Below are 20,218 nucleotides of genomic sequence, written 5' to 3'. Positions count from 1 at the left end.
CTGCCCTCTGGACTTGCCAGTCACTGCTTTGCCATCATAAAGTCCTGTGTGGTGTTGTCAATATGGGCATCAAGCAAACAGAGCAGCTCAGGCTAAAGAGCCAAGGCAGCAGACAATGCGAATTTGGAAGCTGGCAGTAAAATATTGAGAAAGCTGTTACCGTCACACGTCGTGATGACCTGACAGAGAAATCAGACATAATGGAGAGAAAGGCGGGGACAACAAAATGAAAACGTGAACGTCTGTGCCTGTTTGTGCTCCGACAGAGCAAAGCACTGCATTTCCTCTTAAAGGTAGTTTGGGGGGGGGGTTGTGTAGGCAGCATTTGGCAGGGGAGCCAGTGGGGCCCCCTGGGCTACGCTGGGGGTGGGGCAATGGGAGAGGGGGTGGTGGGATCCTTTTTGGATTTTGAAGTTGACTTGGAGTTGAACTGCTTGTTCCACAGAGCTCTGCTGTGAGTGTTTGGGGTGGTGAGGAGGTGGTCCTACTGGGGGTGTGTGTCTTTTTTAAGTAATTGGACGGCCCCTCTCTCTGTCTCTCTCTCTCTCTCACTCTCTCACTCACTCTCACTCTCTCTCTCAGATCTTGAAAACAACTGCATCCCACTTCCAGATGCTATCTGGCAGGAACCGCAGCACAGCTCCACTGCTTACGAAGGGCCTCTGCTGAAGTCTGCAAAAAATCAAAAAGACAGAGCGAGAGACGGGAGGAGAGGGGGGTCGAAGGTAAGAAGCGCAGCGGGGTTAAAGGGGTGGCCACCATAGCAGGCCATTCCACAGAGTTGAGTGAAGCCCGTGGGCACACATGGGCACCACATTCATGACCTGGAGTCAATGTGGGGGTGTCAGGAGAACTGCTCAGCATTCTTCTCCTAAGATTACAAAAGGGGGGGCTGGGTACAGCTTTCTAAATTCCACTGGAGTCGGAGGAGTGTTTCCAACTGGCATGGGGTGGGCACTTGGCCTCCAGTTCCTTCCATTTCTCAGATTAGGAGATTCAAGGTGGGAATACGATAACGGAAGGACTGAGCTTGCAGTTTGTTCACATCTGTAGGGGTCAAGTGTGCTGGTGAAGTGTTAATGGTTTGTACCCCATCACAGGGAGCACTAGTGCCCACAGGACGGCAACGCTTGAGATAGTCTCAGGTACCGTTTGCCAATAAGGATTTCACAGTCCTCTGCTCATGTGACCATAATGACCCCACAAACCTGTGAACTTACTGGATATATTTAGATTTGTTTTGTTATCATGTATGGGAAAGCAGGGACTGGTTCACATGTGGGAAGAAGAGGAGCCAACAAACTTGTAAGCATTCATGTACTGTAGCATGTCTTGTCATCTGCTCACATCTGGCATGAATTTTGCTTTAGATTTATTCCCATCTGAGATTTAGTCACATTCAACACGGCGGGTTTTTCTTGAGTCCAATTTGCCAGATTGTATGCACGTCTAGCGTAGAAGGTGGCACTGACTACCAGCAACTCTAAGAGTAGACTGTTTGATCCTAATCAGTCAGGTTCCAAGAGGGGCATTCCACTGAGGCAGCTCTTCTTACTGTTGTCAACATGTTACGGCTGGCTAGAGCTACCAACGTGTTAGAGCGATCTCTCCTCTTCCTCAGATACGGTCAACCACCAGATCGTCCTTGCCACCCTTCCCTGAACCTTGGCATCACAGGCATTACCCTCAGGTGGTTTGACTCCTACATCATTGGCATATCCTTCTGTGTATCCTGGCAAGCAGAGATGTCAAAGGTGCACCAAGCTGGCACAGGGGTGCTGGACCCTCACCTCTTTTCTCTATACATAGCCTCACTTAGCTTTATCATCTCACTGTTTTTCTTAGCAGTGCTATGCTGATGATACTTAGCTGTACATGATGTCCCTCCACAGGACCACACTGTGTCAAGTGACATCTCTGTATCATTTACTGGTATTGCAAACTGGAGGAGGGAGCGGCATCTCCAGCTCAACCTGGTAAAGACCTTCTTGTTATCTCATGTCGTCTGTCTATCCAGCACCCCATCTTCGTTCAGCTCAGCTGATTATCGCTAACACCCGCCAAGTCGGCGGCATGCCAACGATGACCAACTGTTCTTCACTGACCATGTCACAGTGATCTCTTGGTCTTATAGTATTCACTCTACACAACCTCCACAAAACCAGACCATATTTGACAGAGTTCACAGCCCAACTCCAGGTCCGGGCTTCGGCCTTGTCGCATCTTGACCACTTCAACTCTTTGTGTTTAGGAGTGACCAGCATGTGTCACCATGTGGAAGACACTTATGTTGTCCTAGGCTCCTTCTTGACCACTTAGATCTGCTGATGAATGACGTCTGATGATGCCACCTCTGTGTACCATCAGATCTTAATCCAGACTGTTTTCATGTGTAGCTCTTAGCTGGTGGACTGAGCTGCCCACCTCCATTTGAAGTTCTGACTCCCTCAACGTGTTTAAGAAGTGTGTGAGACTCTCTTGTTTGGTGATTTTTTTTTTGTTGTTGTTTATATTTGATTTCCATTTAATATATTATTTATTCATTTATTTGATTCATGTCCCTGTCCGTGAGTGAGTGCGGGTCGGGCCAAGGCTGGGTGAGTTCCTGGAATCCCCACCAAAAAAAAAAAATCACAGCCCCACCGACAGTGTGAATGGACCTCTACAACATTACGTAGAGTCATTTCATTCTGGAGGAGATGTGGGCTTCAGTGTTGTGCTCATCTTGGGTAGACCTTGAACCAGATTTATTCCAGGTGATTTGGTCCTGTTCTTCTGCTCCCTGAGGGTCGTTGACACCTTTTGGATGGGTGTTGCTGGCAAGCTATTTTGGATTCATTCATTTTCAGCCTGGGGACGGTATCTGAGGTGACATCCAAGAACATTTGCGTGTTGGCTTTGTTGGAATGAGAAAATGGGGGCATAGTCGGGCGCTCCTTATGGGCAGACCTCACAGAAATGTTAAACTTTATTTTGACACAAAGAACCAAAGACATATGGAATACGTAACCAGGTAGTGTGGTGGAGAGCAGGACTTTAGGGACTCTCAGATATAGAATTGATGTTATGTTAGACCGTCCAGGTGAATAGGATGGATGAGATTCTTGGGCTGAATTAGTCTCTTCTTGTCACTCATTCATTTTCCTTCATAGCTGTTTTGCCCTTCATTAGGACAATCTGGATGAGAACAGGCCATTCACCCTGACACAACATGCCAGTCCCGTTCACCTAATTCTAAAATAACATCAAGTCGAGTTTTGAAGGTTCCTAAAGTCCTCCTGTCTACCACACTACTTGGTCTCTTAGTCCAAGTGCTTGTAGTTCTCTGTGTGAAGCAAAATTTATCCTAAACAAGTTTCCAACTGTGTTCTTGATGAACTCATGATAAAGTCACCATCTCGATCCCCTGCACTAATTCCCTTCATAATTTTTAACACTTCAGTTATATCATGTCATTTTCCAACCCGCTTAAACCAGACCAGGGTTGTTTTGAAGCTAGCAGAGGGCACAGGGCAGGAACAAATCCTGGACAGGGTGCCAGTTCATCGCAGACACTTCAATCAGGTCTCCTGTTAGGGCCAGGTTTATACTTCACGCGACGCAACGTGTGCTCCAGCGGACGCTCCTGCTACGCAAGTGTTGTACTGTTTATACATGCGTGCGTTCTTTATATAAATCTGGAGGAATCCACCAGGTGGCAGTGCGAGATATTATCACAGTGAGAACAGGTTCGGCTTCGCTGTGTTGTGAATTGCCTGGAGCAGCCATTAAATTCCGAGGACACCTAGCCACAATATCTGTGAAAAGGATGGATATTTAATGATTAAATCCATCAATCCAGGGATGTGCCCATTCCAGCTAGCATTGGGCACGAGGCAGAAACAGTCCCTGGATGGGGCACCAGCTCATCACAAGGTAAATACAAGCACTCATATACACACTGCCGTCATTTTAGCGTCACCAAAGCCCCAAATCTGCATATCTTTGGAAGGAAATCAGAGCACACTGTGGAAACCCAGCAGGAAAACATGTAAACTCCAGGCAGGGAACACAAGGGACATGACTACCTGCTAGACAGCAGCGCTACCACTCGCCACCGTGTCACCCCCCATGTGTGTAATTATTAACAGTATTCATTATTTAAATGAAATTAACGATTTATCTGTAAAATGTAGCATACATATGCTAATGCATTTCATCATGAAAGTGATATCAAGTATAAATCTAAGGATTCTAAATGTGTAGAGAGCTGGAATATCATACATTTAATGTGTTCTGTGTGGTGATCTATTGCTGCTTGCCGCTGCTGTCACTTTAGGAGGAAGCCCTAGAAGCTCATAGCGATTAACAACAGGGTCGGTTTTAAGATAATGTTTTACTTTATACAGGCATTCCCTACACTTTACGATGGTCTACTTTAACAATTAAGTAAACTATGAGGTTAAAGTGGACATTTCGAGATTTAAGCCGAAATTTCCACTTTAATCACAAAATACACATTTTCGCTATGTCCTTGATTTTTTTCTCTGTGGCTCAAATACAGTGCTGTACATTCTGTTGCTGTTGTGAAGGTGCCAAAAAACAAAAAAGATGGCACAGAAGATGGTATATGAGACTTTTAAAATGTATCGTGTCATTACTTTGGGGAGTATGCGACGCTTGAATATAAAAGCACCATGAATGCATTTGTATGTCGCCATTTTGCTTCACCACATCCAACCATTCATCAAACATCGAAGCAGGCACATGGATCCCGTTGGATCCTCAAAGCGGATCCAACATGTCACATGTGGATAGTAACGTCACATTCCAACTTTTATCACACTGTTTCGCCCGACTTTTTGCTGGGAGTGCAACTCGCGCACGCGTTGCGTTAATTTCTGAGGACCTGCTCAGAGGACGCGTCAAAAGAACGTTGGGAATGCGTGGCAGCCATGATGCGTATGCGTTCTGAGTGTGAATCCTTTCCATTTACTTAAACTGTGAAGGCTCAGCTCTTTTAATCTTTCCTCATAACTCATCCCCTGTTGCCCTGGAATCAACCTCATCGCTCTTCTCTGGACTTGTTCCTAAATACCGTCCCAAACAGAAACAGTATGCTGTCACCAAACAGATATGAAGAAATGTGGCCTCCTACCGGCCCTGAGTGACCTCAGTCTCGCTAGTTTTTGCCATCACATATACAGTACCCTTGATCGGTGATATCTTGGATCCATTTCAGTCCTTGGCTTCCAATATATGAAAATACAAAATGTATCCATTGTCATAATAACAGGGATTATTAAGGTCCGCATCTGAGCCTTGAGCTGAAGTTGTCGTGCTCTTATCTTTAACATCATTATGGTATTTTCATGAATGGTATGACCTGTTATAGCTCCAGTTCCTTCATCATTTTGCAGGTATGGTATGATATATGAGTAGCGCTTACTCTTATGATTTTTTTTGTTAGAAGATAAAATAATTTGTCATCCATAAGTGAGCAAGTATCCTCTTGTGTAAACCACCTGAACATTTGCTGTCAGACACCATACAACATGCAGGCATTTATACTGTTGAAGCACAGCGGAGCTGCAAATTACTGCAAATTATTAGAGCCTACAAGTATTAATGACGGACACATTTGAACATTCGAACAGTCTGGACGAGAACAGGTCATTCAACCCAACAAGGCTCACCAGTCCTGTCCACCTAATTCTTCTAAAAAAAACCCATCAAGTCGAGTTTTGAAGATCCTTAAAGTCCTCCTCACCACCACACTACTTATTCCAAGTGTCTGTGGTTCTGTGTGAAATTCACACTTAACAAGTTTCCAGCTGTGTCCCCGTGTTCTTGATGAACTCATTTTAAAGTCACCGTCTCGATCCACTGGACTAATTCACTTCAGAATTTTTAATACTTCAGTCAGGTCTCTTCTTCATCTCCTTTAAAGGCTCAGCTCTTTTAATCTTCCCTCATAACTCTTCCCCTGTAGTCCCTGAATCAGCCCAGTTGCTCTTCTCTGGACTTTTTCAAGTGCCGCTATGTCATTTTTTAGCCTGGAGACCAAAACTGCATCCATTACTCCAGCTGAGGGCTCACCAGTGTGTTATAAAGTTTCAGCAGAACCTCCGTGAACTTGTAGAAAGATTCACATCTGCCTGTGTCCTGCTAAGCAAAGCACAGGGAGTTTGTGTGCATTTTGCTTTACATTTACCAGGCAGGGTTTGTCCTTGAAAGTCTGTTCACATTTAAGGGCTTCAGATTTGTGATTTTGTGGTGGGCGTGTGCCTCAGACCACATCTGGGGTTAATTTTCAGTTGACATCTGGGGCAAATGAGATTCATGTCAAAGCCAGAAGGGCTTTGTTTAAGATGTCATCTGTGAGTAACGTTGCTTTGGATGAGGTGTGAGGAAATTGAGGTTCTGCTTGTCAAACCGGATTGGACCACTGGTCTTCTGTATCATACAAGGAATGCAGAGGGCTGCTGCCTATCCTGACAGATTTTAGTACACTGTAGAAAACTACCACTGTGCACTCACGCAGACAGACTCCATCTCACCAAGCCACTCAGAGTAACTAAATCAGCTAACGCACCTCTTTGGGATGTAGGAGGACCCGGAGACAAACCTCACCCTGACCCGGCCAGAATTTGTCAATTCCATACAGACAAAAACTAGGCCTGTGATCTTTTGGAGCTGTGCATCAGATCACATCGTGGAGACCACACGTGAGCTTCAGAGGACATTCGGTTTAGTTGGGGTCTAGGTCAGTGTTTTGGACTGACAACCAAAGTCAAAGATATGGCAGACCACTTACTTGCCAATAAGGCACTTCTTAGCGTAAATTCCACATTCCAGTTTACTGCATGTATTTATATGAAAAATCCAATGTTGCTGTACTTGCATTTCACATTCCTGGATCTTAGCCAGTGATCCATAAAAACTCTTCGGCCTTGAAGATAATGCAGTAGCAAGCAGGCTGACAGCATCGATGCAGCAGAGGTGGCACATGTCACCAGACACATAGGGATGGGATCAGCAGGCTGGCATCGAAGTGAAATTAAAAGATAGAGGCTGGGTGGACAGGAGAAAAGCTAGGAATGTCAAGAAGTATCACAAGCGGGGAGTAACTGCTATAAATGAGAGGCAGCCGATCTAAAAGAAGTGGAACAGAAATAACAGCTAACCTTCAAAAGACGGTCAGACTGATTGTGCGGTGGTGGTAGTGGTTATGGGTTTAGTGGTCCCCCCCTACCCCCATATAGCGTGGCACTGGCCAGCAGCCTGGTTGTCATTAATAGATAAGAACATAAATAAGTACACGATGGGCTAACATAGCTGAGTGATTTATACATCACCTTGCTCTGATATACAGACCACCTCTTGTAAATGATCCACACAACACGGAAAGAGGTTTGGGGCAGCCGCCCATATACTAGCTTCCCATATACAATTGGCTGCCAAAAATGTAGCAAAGATGTGGTTCAAATTGATTTAGATCAGTCCATAACAAAGAACAACAAGAATAGGAAAACATGGTGCTTATATGTAAGGTAGATGAGAAATGATGTCATCAGATAGGAACCGGAAGTGACGTCCTCAGGACTGGGACCGGAGGTGATGTTTTGATGCTTGAAACCAGAAGTGATGTGACCGGAACCAGAAGTGACGTCCTCGGGGACTGGGGGCAGAAGTGACGTGGCCAGAACCAGAAGCGACGTCCCTGGGGGCAGAAGTGATGTGGCCATAACCGGAAAAGATAGATACTTTATTAATCCCAAGGGGAAATTCACATACTCCAGCAGCAGCATACTGATAAAAAACAATATTAAATTAAAGAGTGATAACAATGCAGGTATACAGACAGACAATAACTTTTGTATAATTTTAACGTTTACCCCCCCCAGGTGGAATTGAAGAGTCGCATAGTGTGGGGGAGAAACGATCTCCTCAGTCTGTCAGTGGAGCTGCTCCTCTGTCTGGAGATGGTACTGTTTAGTGGATGCAGTGGATTCTCCATGATTGACAGGAGTCTGCTCAGCGCCCGTCGCTCTGCCACAGATGTCAAACTGTCCAGCTCTGTGCCTACAATAGAGCCTGCCTTCCTCACCAGTTTGTCCAGGAGTGAGGCGTCCCTCTTCTTTATGCTGCTTCCCCAGCACACCACTGCGTAGAAGAGGGCGATCGCCACAACCATCTGATAGAACATCTGCAGCATCTTATTGCAGATGTTGAAGGACGCCAATCTTCTAAGGAAGTATAGTCGGCTCTGTCCTTTCTTACACAGAGCATCAGTATTGGCAGTCCAGTCCAATTTATCATCCAGCTGCACTCCCAGGTATTTATAGGTCTGCACCCTCTGCACACAGCCACCTCTGATGATCACGGGGTCCATGAGGGGTCTGGGCCTCCTAAAATCCACCACCAGCTCCTTGGTTTTGCTGGTGTTCAGGTGTAGGTGTAACAAAGTCCTTGATTAAGTTCCTATATTCCTCCTCCTGCCCACTCCTAATGCAGCCCACGATAGTAGTGTTGTCAGCAAACTTTTGCATGTGGCAGGACTCCGAGTTGTATTGGAAGTCTGATGTATATAGGCTGAACAGGACTGGAGAAAGTACAGTCCCCTGCGGCGCTCCTGTGCTGCTGACCACAATGTCAGACCTGCAGTTCCCGAGACGCACATACTGAGGTCTGTCTGTAAGATAGTCCATGATCCATGCCACCAGGTATGGTCCCATCTCTGTCAGCTTGTCCCTAAGGAGCATAGGTTGGATGGTGTTAAAGGCGCTAGAGAAGTCTAGTAACATAATTCTTACAACACCACTGCCTCTGTCCAAGTGGGTGAGGGATCGGTGTAGCAAGTAGATGATGGCATCCTCCGCTCCCACCTTCTACTGGTATGTGAACTGCAGAGGGTCGAGGGCGTGGCGGACCTGTGGCCTTAGGTGGTGAAGTAGCAGCCGCTCCATGGTCTTCATCACATGTGACGTCAGAGCGACAGGCTGGAAGTCATTCAGCTCACTAGGACATGATATCTTTAGGACGGGGGTGATGCAGGGCGCAGGCCGGAAGTGACATCCTTGGTCCTGTTACTGGCAGTGATGTCCTTGAAGCCAGAACCGGAGGTGATGTCTTGATGCTTGAAACCGGAAGTGATGACCCGGGGGGTGAGGTTGCTTCAAGTGTCAGGGCCGGAACCGGAAGTGCTGTCATCAGACCCAAGTGGAATTTCCCATGCTCGGTCTGCTAATGGAAAAGAGCAAGGTTTAGTGCACTCTGCAATCCCCTGGTTTGGCGAGGAATTACCAACTTTTGAGCCTTTTAGCTGCCTCGCATGTGCACGTGTGACACTCTGTATTCTTTTTGTCCACCCTTGCTGTACATGGCATTAAGAGGAGTTATGTTTCAGCTGACATCTCCACTGATCATGCTCAAGATCTCCATTTTGGGGGGACCAATGTTTTAGATGACATCAGGGGGAACTGGGTTTCGGACCCTCTCTGTGGGAACTGACCTTCAGATCACATCTTGTTTTTGGCTTTGTGATAGAACTCGGGGGGGTTTAGTGAGCCCCAAACACGATTATACACTGTGTCCTGAGTTCAAGTAAAGGATGATTTATTAACCAAATTCCTCCACAAAGTAGCAAAAGCACAAGTAATCTCTCTCTCTCTCTCTCTCTCTCTCTCTCTCTCTAAAAATCACAACTCCTCTCACCACCTCATTGCCCTCCTTCGGTCGAGTGTTTCTCCATGTCCTCCCAGCCCCAACTCACCTGCATAAGGGAGTGCAGTCCCTTTTATTAAGGACCCAGGAGTACTTCTGGTGCCGGGGCTACTGCCCAATGGAAGTACTTCCAGGTCATACAGAAGTCCCATTTATTAGGGAGCGCATCTCTCAATAGCAGCACCTATGGTCCCCAGCAGGACCGTGTTGTCAGGCATACTTCTCCCAGCATTTCCTGCTGGTTCCCAAATGGGTGCTATCATCTTGTGTTCTGGGGGAATAACTTATCCCCAGCGACATTTTCCACTCCAGCCATCACTTCTGGGTCTGGCTCCTTCCTCTCTCCTGGTCGGGATGCCCGTTTTGCCTGCTCTGAGCCTCCCATCCGGGCAAGGAACCATCCCCTTTTCTGGTCAGGATGCCCGTCCAACCCCTATGGTATTTACAGCTCATATTTATGGTGATGGGACTTCATATGGCATTTAAGGAATGCAAAGTTTCAAACTTTCTCCAGAGAAATTGACCTTCAGATTGCATCTTGGCGACTGTGCTTTAAATTGTACTTAGGATAGTTTGGTTTCAGATTGTGGTGCAATGTGTCCAGGGTGCATGATCAGCAGACCAGAGCAGGTGCAGCTTATTTTAAAGAATAGTACAACTCGGACTTCATGAGTGTAGGTGTGTGTGGGAGGAAAACCGTGGAGCTGCGGAGTGCATGATGGGGGAATTGGCGGATTGCTCGTCCACATGCGTGAAGGTGATTAGCACAGTCATCCCTCATTACAATGATGACAACAACAATGTATCACTTGTATAGCCCCAAAATCACACAAGGATTGCCAGAATGGGCTTTAACAGGCCCTGTTTTTTGGCAGCCCACCTGTCCGCCATCCTTGACCCTCTAAAAGGACAAGAATAAACTCCCAAAAAAAACTTTGTAGGAAAAAGAAAAGGAAGAAATCTTGGGAATGGCAATTTAGAGCGAGACCCCATTCTAGGTAGGTGGGGCATGCAATGAGTGTCAAAGCGCTTGGGTGTGGTTTGTTAATAAAGCAGCTACGCTCATAAGGGTATAAAAAGATCTGAGCAGGTCAGAAAGAGTTGATGGGGAAAAGAAAGAAAATCAGAAGAAGAAGAAACAAATTACAGAGAACGAAGAAGAAAGAACAGAACTGGGCTGATAAGCAAGAGCAAGTAGAAGATGACGAGTGGTTTGGTGGGGGGGGTTCATGGTGGACAGAGAGGAACATCACTTTTGGGAAAGATCTCCGTTGTTGAGTGGTCAGAGCAAGAGAGGTTGTAGGCTCCAGGGGTCCTGTGGGTATCGATGGAGGTGACTGGATGAGTGAGCAAAACTCAGTGTGTCCCCCAGTGGACACTGATGGAAGGTGACTGTGTAGCGGGGCTACATAGTTTATAGTGTTGTCAAATGTTAGTACTGAGTGCGTCTTGTTTCCATTGTCCCGTTTGCTGTTTATGTGTGTCAGTGAATGCCGTCCCCGTAAAGGGGGATGGATGATGGAAGGAGACCGCAACCCCAAACCTGGAAAACACCTGTTCACTATTAATCAATTACATCCGTCACAGGACTATTTAAGCAATCAGGAGGGAATAGCCGAGAAAGAAGAAAAAGGAAGGAAAGAAGAGGAAGAGAGGAGATGGATCAACTTGCCTGCTGTTTTTTCACATTGCGCTTTTACAATAGTTTGTTTTTCATTCTCATACTCATTTATCTCTAGTTCAGTCATCCGTCTTCAGGACTGTTTTATAACCTGACTCTAATTCATGATCAGACATTCCGTATATCATTCATTGTTGTTATTCGTTGTTTGTTATATGTTACAGGGGCAAGGGAGGGTTTGTTGTATTTATATATGGTGGTGGAGGGATATTTATATATATTTTTTCTATTTATTTATTTTGCATATTTATTTCAATTAATACAATCAATCAGTTTAATTTTACATATGTGCTTTTCTGTTGTGCTTATATTTACACCGTCGATTGTGGGGAAAAGTTTAATTTGTTAGAGGTACGGCTTGACAGTTAGATTCAAACTCAGTAAATTATCCAGGCCACAGGTCTTGAAGGTGTAGCTGCCGGCTGGGTAAGGGGTCGGCCATTACAACTGGGGCGTAAGCCAGAGCCATGGGTGAGCAGGGGGGTCTGGATCAAGAGGAGAGCACTGGGACTGAGGAAGAAGAGTACATTCTGACTGTGATTTTATCGTTGGTTTTAGCTTATTATTTACTGCCTTTATTAACTGGATTTTACATCCTGCTCTGCACTGTTTTTATAGAAGAAGATTAGTAATCTTCTTCTTCTACTTCTTATTTCGGCTGCTCCCTTTAGCAGTCACCACAGCAGATCATCTTATTCCATATCTTCCTGTCCTCTCCATCTTGTTTTGTCACCCATGACCTGCATGTCCTCTCTCACCACATCCATAAACCTTCTCTTAGGCCTTCCTCTTCTCTTCTTACCTGGCAGCTCTATCCTTAGCATCCTTCTCCCAATATACCCAGCATCTCTCCTCTGCACATGTCCAAACCAACACAATCTCGCCTCTCTGACTTAGTCTCCCAACCGTCCCATCTGAGCTGACCCTCTAGTGTCCTCATTTCTAATCCTGTCCATCCTCATCACAACCAATGCCAATCTTAACATTTTTAACTCTGCCACCTCCTTCTCTTTCTCCTGCTTTCTGGTCAGTGTCACCGTCTCCAACCCATATAACATAGCTGGTCTCACTACTGTCCTGTAGACCTTCCCTTTCACTCTTGCTGATATCCGTCTGTCACAAATCACTCCTGACACTCTTCTCCACCCATTCCACTCTGCCTGCACTCTCTTTTTCACTTCTCTTCCACAGTCCCCATTACTCTGTACTGTTGATCCCAAGTATTTAAACTCATCCACCTTCGCCAACTCTACTCCCTCATCCTCACCATTCCACTGACCTCCCTCTCATTCACACACATGTATTCTGTCTTGTTCCTACTGACCTTCATTCCTCTCCTCTCTAGAGCATATCTCCACCTCTCCAGGGTCTCCTCAACCTGCTCCCTACTATCACTACAGATCACAATGTCATCAGCAAACATAGTCCACGGGGACTCCTGTCTTATCTTGTCTGTCAACCTGTCCATCACCATTGCAGATAAGAAAGGGCTCAGAGCCGATCCCTGATGTAATCCCACCTCCGTCACTCCTACCGCAGACCTTACCACTGTCACACTTCCCTCGTACATATCCTGTACAACTCTTACATACGTCTCTGCCACTCCCGACTTCCTCACACAACACCACAACTCCTCTCAGTCACCCTGTCATATGCTTTCTCCAGGTCCACAAAGACACAATGCAACTCCTTCTGGCCTTCTCTATACTTCTCCATCAACACCCTCAGAGCAAACATCGCATCTGTGGTGGTCTCTCCAGGCATGACACCATACTGCTGCTCACTAATCATCACCTCCCTTCTTAACTGAGCTTCCACTACTCTTTCCCATAACTTCATGCTGTGGCTCATCAGTTTCATCCCCCTGTAGTTACTGCAGCTCTGCACATCCCCCTTAGTCTTATTCTGTCTTGGTGGTCCTACTGACCTTCACTCCTCTCTAGAGCACATCCCCACCTCTCCAGGGTCTCCTTGACTTTCTCCCGACTCTTGCTACAGAATATTAATATAAATTATTAAACTCACTTTGCACAGTGGCTAATGTGGCGTTCTACACATTTTCATGACTCAGAACTACTCAGAGCACGATTAATGGAGAAAATGTAAGCCACATATTCAAAAGGCACAAAATGTGGTGCCTCACATTGGATCATTCATATATTAGAATACACTTTTAGACAAATAAAGATAAATGCAAAACTATTGAGTATTTCTGTATCTTTAAATGTGTGATAAAGAAGAAAAAAAAAGTGACCAGTTTTGCAAATAATTTAATTAAAATAATAAGACCCTCCCATTTAGGGGCCTGGCTACGCCCACACTCCTGTGTTTTTATTTAAAAAACGCAGACATTTGTCTCTGTTTTTGCCTTTTGTCCACACTTCCCTGACTTTTTTTAACACCCGAGAAACAGAAACTTTTGAAAATCTGTCTCTAGAGCCACAAATCGAAGGAAAAGCCAGTTCAACATTGCAGAGTGGATGGTTGATATCGTAGAGTTTTGAAAGCACAGACTCCAATTGTCGTGCTTATGATGTGGCCCTTCCCTAATTGGCTCCTGCTCATTACATCTTCTAAGCTGCTTTCCTCGTCTTCTAGTCGTGCGTTACTCTCAGTAACAATTCCACTTCAGTCCAAACAAAGCAATCTGTTTTTCTTTTTGTTTTGTTTTTTGTATTTGCCATTGCTGTTTTCCGTGTGCACATGCGTGGAGGACACTTCTGTTTATGGCTTCCACCAATGCTCGCTTGCCTAGTGTGGGCGAACAGCTACGTCACATGGGGTACTGCTGCAGACCAGAAGATTCGCGACAGCAACTATCTAGTGTGTAATTTGCTGAAGTTGAAAATGATTGACAGTTGCCCCACACCTACTTTGCTTTAAAGCACTGAATTGTTTTCGTGTGGGCGGAGTTACTGTTCGTAAACGATGTGATAAAGCTAATGTGGGCGGAGATCATTTTTGTTTAAAAATGCTGTACTTAAATTAAAATGTATGTAGTGTGGACGTAGGTTAAATCTAGCAGAGCCCATGTGGCACACGGAGCAGACATTGGGAGCCATGCTTTTAATTAACACGCGGAGAGAAGGAACAGAGGAACTCTCATGAATGGTTTCTGACCATTATGAAGTAACATTCACGTGTTCAATTATTAGTATTGTTTTTATTTTTATTGTTTATTGGATGTTGTCCGCATATTGATCTGGCAAAATTTTACACCGGATGCCCTTCCTGACGTAATCCTCCAAATTTATCTGGGCTTGGGACCGGCATGAAGAAACACACTGGTTTGTGCATCCCCTGTGCTTGGTTTCCTCAAGAAGAAGAAGAAGAAGAAGAAGATTGTTTATTGGATGTCATTGCAATGTCTTTTGGTTTACTGATATCTTACTGTCCTTTTTTTTTTCTTATGGTCGTCGTCATTTTGTTGCTCAAAGGATGCTCTGACATGTTGCCAGATACTGATGTAAAGCACTCCGTCATTGTGCTCGTGGCAGACAGCACATGACATTCAAGCTTTGGGATAATTGGAAAGATTCTAGGATGGTGCGCTTAACTATTCTAGTTGTAGTTGTGTCTATATAAACACAGGGAATTCCAGTTTCTGTATTCCATTTTGCCTGAAGAAGGGGCCTGAGTTGCCTCGAAAGCTTGCATATTGTAAACTTTTTAGTTAGCCAATAAAAGGTGTCATTTTGCTTGATTTCTCACTACATGCATAATGGCTAACACGGTACAACACCCTAGTACTACAGTCTGGATCATAAATGTAAGGACACATTTTACACCTTTTCTACAGGCCGGGGAGATGTGCCATTTTCTGAAGAAGGAGCCCAAGTTGCCTCGAAAGCTTGCATGTTGTAATCTTTTTTAGTTAGCCAATCAAAGGTGTTATTTTGCTTGATTTCTCACTTCATTCATAATGGCTAACACTGTACAACACCCTAGTACTACAGACATACAAGACACCGAAATGTACCGCTACTACATGGAATTGAAGACCCGGTGGAAGAAACTGGCACACATGGCCAGCGACATCTTTTTCTTAGATTACATGTCGTCTGAGGAAGGGGCCTGAGTTGCCTCGAATGCTTGCATATTGTAATCTTTTTAGTTAGTCAGTTTGCTTGACATCTCGCTACATTCATAATGGCTAACATGGTACAACACCCTAGTGCTACAATCTGGATCATAAATGTAAGGACATGTTGTACACCTTTTCTGCAGGCTGAGGAGATGTGCCATTTTCTGAAGAGGGCGTCCGAGTTGCCTCGAAAGCTTGCATATCTGACTAGTTGTAGAAAGAATGTTTAGTTGCCGCTTCCATTTTAGAACTTGTAGTTTTGACTCGTTTGGTTTTGTTTATTCTCTTTGATTCTTTTTGACTCCCACCTGCATCAGTTCATCTTTCTCCTAACCATTTTTCACCGCTTTGGTATGGAGCCCCGGTGAGAACGGGGGAAAAACAACAAAACAAAGGAAATCATATAAATGAATTTGAATTCGCATGCACATTTGAATCGAAACGTTTCCTCAATTTACTTAATTTTTGCGCAGCAGGGCCATGCAGGATGCAGATGCACGCATTAACTAAACTGAGGGAACGTTTTAATTGATATCCATCCATCCATTTTCCAACCCGCTGAATCCGAACACAGGGTCACGGGGGTCTGCTGGAGCCAATCCCAGGCAGGGTGCCAACCCACCGCAGTAATTGAAATCTGCACTCAAATTAACGAAAGCAACAGAACGTTTTGGTTAAAAGGTGCGTAAACAGGCGGAGTGTTTTGATTTAAACATGCGCATGAATTAACTAAACCACGAGTGGGCAGATTCAGTCCTGGAGGGCCGCAGTGGTTGCAGGTTTGTGTTCCAACCCAGTAGCTTAATTAAAAACCAATCCTTGTCAATTATTTAATTTCATGGCTTGTTAGTACTTTAACTCTGCCATGTCAAGTCGTTCTCATATCCTAGATTTTGTTTCCTTTCTAAGGATATCCTCCAAATGATCTGAAGTCTAAAAGAGACGAGTTATTATTAGTCCTTCACTTTTTTCTTTTCACTTTCCTTCCAAGTATTTAATTAAACCCAATAGTGCATGATAAATACACACAGGAGTAAATGGAGACAAGCTAAATGGAGAAATGCTGCTCTCTTTTGTCATTTGCATCTTATTGTTAATAAGGAGCAATTAAAAACTGAGAATACAGCTGTATAAGACTAAAATAAGCAGTAAGGGTTCAAAATCTTAACGAGTGAGACAACTAAAGTGAAGCAGAAGTGTTACTTGAGCAACAAGTGCTTCTTATTAAGCAATTAGGTTGAAGCAAAAATCTGTGGCCCTCTAGGACTGAATCTGCCCACCCCTGAACTAAACCAAGAGAGCCTATTAATTAATACGTGTGTGTGAATTGTAAATTGTTCCCATGATTTTTTTTTTGTACCCATGTCCTCTCCAGGGCTCCGTACTTTTGGTCCTTTTTTGTCTTTTCTGTGTAGTTCTTTTCTCCTCTCTTTGGTTATAATAGAAACAAGAAGCCTCATTAAGAAAGAACTTCATCCAGAAGACAGAAATAACCACTGATTACAAGTTGGCAATGGCAAACACGAGCAGCTGCTGCTGCTCTAATGAAAATGAAATTGAAATCCCAGCCTGCAGAGCTCGTAATTACTAACTGAATACGCCAGCAGGCCCCCCTACTTGACGAACGTTGGCCTGGTAAAGTTATAAGGACAAGATGATGTTTTGGGATTCAGATTAAGCAAAATGAGCATGTGCTTTGGTCATCAAGGGAATGGGGGGGCACCACAACCCCCAGCTATCATCCCCTTAACACTTTCACTGCCACGCTTTCTTTTTTTATATTGTAATTGTCCTTATCTGCCGTATGAAGTAAATGTTAGTCTGCATTGTTAAAATAACATTTTCCTTGGCATGATGAGTGACTAAAGTTTACACATTTCATTCAAAGGTGTTGTCGGATATCACATTTGTTTCCGTGTTCAGGGCGTAAGAGTTTTGCTTCTTATCGAGTGTAAACACGGCCCTCTGTGTCTGGCTAGCATTAAAGTCATCAGCCGATTGTGTCAAGCCCAGGCCACATTAGACGTCTTTCTCAGTGATTTTCATTTGTAGCCTACATTTACATAGTCTTAGCCGGTTAGTCGTTTAATGTGACATACCCAATGACTGAGGCCGACTCGCCTGCGACTGGCTACGATAAAATCAAACAGGATTGATTTTCATTTTTAGTCGGAGGAGTGGGCTCTGTGATTGCAGGTGAGTGGACAACCAATGAAAGCTCATCCACAAGGTCAATGCGTAGATTGTAGCGATGAGGAATAAAGAAGACGTCTATGTGTTTTGAAGCTTGCAAACAGACCAGAGGCTCATGGTTGTGATGACTTGAGTTTTACATAATTACCGTATATATACGCTGTAACAGATAGAGGGCACTATCGCTCCCTTGAACCCTTGTTCGAGAGGCCAGACAGCAGGTAAAAGTCCAATATGACTTTATTTTATAATAATTATGTGCACTCTACACTCCACTATACTCATAAATACACAATAATAAATCAATAATCACAAATCCTCCTCTCCCAGATGCATTGCCACCCTTCCAACCAGCTCAGCTCATTGTTCTGGTCTCCCAGAGTCCTTTATATAGTCCATGACCTGGAAGTGTTTCTCTCTTCTGTCCATGTGACCGTGAACACTTCCGGGTCGGATAAAAAGCTCCTTTCTTCAACCCGGAAGCACGTCGTTCCTTCTGGTCATGTGGCCAGGACGTACTTCCACGTTATAGGGCACATAGCAGTCTGAGACAGTGGCTCCCGGTGGCCCCCAAAGGTATCCAGCAGGACTGTGCATACAAACTACAAGGTCCATAAGGCCCTGCTGGAATTCGGGGAACCTCCATGCTGTTGGGAGAGCTCCACCTGGTGGCCTGGAGGTGTTGGCCGGAATATATGGCCGGCAATCCCTTACAACGCGTTTAAGTTCTCCCACAGATACGTCGGGACTTGATTTTACCGTATAATTTCCGGTATTTTATAATGTCGGTCGTATAAGTCGAATGCGGAAAACTCACGCTATTGGTCCAAGAGATTATGATATGCTAACGCCCACCTGAGAGAGTAACCATGGAGCACACGGCCTTTTTATTTCTATGTATTGTGCCTACGTGACCACACGGTGATACCCAAACTATTCCGAAGACACGTTTGCACTGATTTGTGCTTTTTGTATCTCACACCCTCGTACACCTTTATCGTAAGAGAATCGCTTATCTACAATGGAGCGTTCGATCAGAAGAAATTATGAAGCAGATTTTAAATTAAAAGTTGTTAAAGTGGCGAAAGAAATTGGTAACTGCGTTGCTGCAACAAAATTTAATGTGTCTGAGAAACTGATACGAGATCGGAGGAAGCAAAAAATAAATAAATCTTAAGTGTCATATTTTTGAAGGGGCGTATAAGTCAGGGTCTGATTTAAATGATGAATTTTTTGGGTTTCAACACCCGACTTATACGCGAGTATATACGGTAAACAGAATTGGAAAAAAAGAAAAGGGCTGCAGTTGGTGCAGCACTCAGTTGGGTGTTAGAAAAAGGAATGTGGATGAGCACTACTGTGCTACAAAGTCTTAAACGTGGACAGTAAAGCACACACGCTTAGTGAGTTATCAGTCGTGTAATATGACTTGGTGCTGCAAGGCTGACGTGCCCCGCGACAAAAAGTCATGTAATGTGACATCAGCTTAACACAACTTTGAGATCTTCATTTTACTATTTCTTTTAGCACTTAATGAGTATTAATGTCTTGTCAGTTACACAATGGAGGGGCACTATTGGTGGGTTGTGCTTATGCAGTATGTTAGCTTTAATCCAGTCCTAATTTAACTGTACACTTCCATCAAAATATTCAAATCCTTTCCCATTTTCTGAACCTTTGCCTACCAGTATAAACTACCCATGGACTGTGATGCCCTAATTGAAATTTCATGCTTTTGAATCCCGTTGGCAGTGTTTGTGTGGCTTTTACTCAGTGGACTCCTGCATCCCAACGTCATGCATGTGTAGGTGCTGGTGTTAATAAGGAGTGTGCCCCCCGATTCCAGTCTTAGTTACCCTCCTGCTTCCTCTACTGTTGTGACAGACAGCAACACCCTGCAATGCTAAACCAGATAAGCGGCTTACAATGGATGAATGGACAGATGGTCCCTGTGTGCAGTTTGCATGTTCTCCTCGGGTCAGTGTGGGTTTCGTCCCACAGTCCAAGCATGTGCAGTGTTAGGTGGCCCTGGTGTGTGTTTGTGAGTGTTCATCCCACAGTTTCCCAGTGCCCTATCTATGGATTTGTGCCAGCCTTGTGCCTGATGCTTGCTGGGATTGGCTCAAGCTTTCCCACAAGCCTGCTGTGGATTAGTGGATTTGAAGGATGGATGGATGCGTCAGCGTTCATTGTCCTTGTGTCCTAGCCGACTCCCTCACTGTGTTTAAGAAACCTTTTGAAGACTTTCCTGTTTTTGAATATTTGTCTAATTGCTTATGGTTTTTGATGCTTGGCTTCTTTTGTAGTTAAGGTAAGGCTCATTGGCCTTGTGCTATAATTATTTTAATGGTTGCTTACTTTTTGCTCTACTGCACTTTTCACTCATTTTAGTCCATTTTCGTAACTTAGTCTGGTAATGCTTGTTTCAGTTCAGACCTGTAGCTGATGTTACCTTGCTTATGTTGTCACAAGAATGGACAGGAGACGTAAAGAAAGTTTGGGGCAGCCACCCGTGTATTATGCCCTGACTGCAAAAGGGTTAAATTCTGAGGAGT

General features: G+C 44.6%; 1 protein-coding gene across 2 annotated transcripts in view; it reads left to right on the top strand.

The window, feature by feature from the left end:
- The first annotated feature begins 474 nt into the window (after window positions 1-474).
- kank4 (KN motif and ankyrin repeat domains 4) overlaps window positions 475-20,218 on the top strand; it is a 138,939-nt gene continuing 119,195 nt past the window's right edge. Inside the window, exons 1-2 of one of the 2 annotated variants that reach the window (XM_028810921.2) lie at window positions 475-493; window positions 583-725. The gene's annotated coding sequence lies outside the window, so the exon portion shown is untranslated. Of the gene's footprint in view, window positions 494-564; window positions 726-20,218 lie in introns of those variants that run through there. The other variant, XM_028810922.2, reaches the window with a different exon arrangement.

The sequence above is a fragment of the Erpetoichthys calabaricus genome, chromosome 10, assembly GCF_900747795.2.
Source record: "Erpetoichthys calabaricus chromosome 10, fErpCal1.3, whole genome shotgun sequence".
In the NCBI taxonomy this organism is placed as follows: Eukaryota; Metazoa; Chordata; class Cladistia; order Polypteriformes; family Polypteridae; genus Erpetoichthys; species Erpetoichthys calabaricus.
The sequence above is the reverse complement of the archived record's forward strand: the minus strand, read 5'-3'. Positions and strand labels throughout refer to the sequence as shown.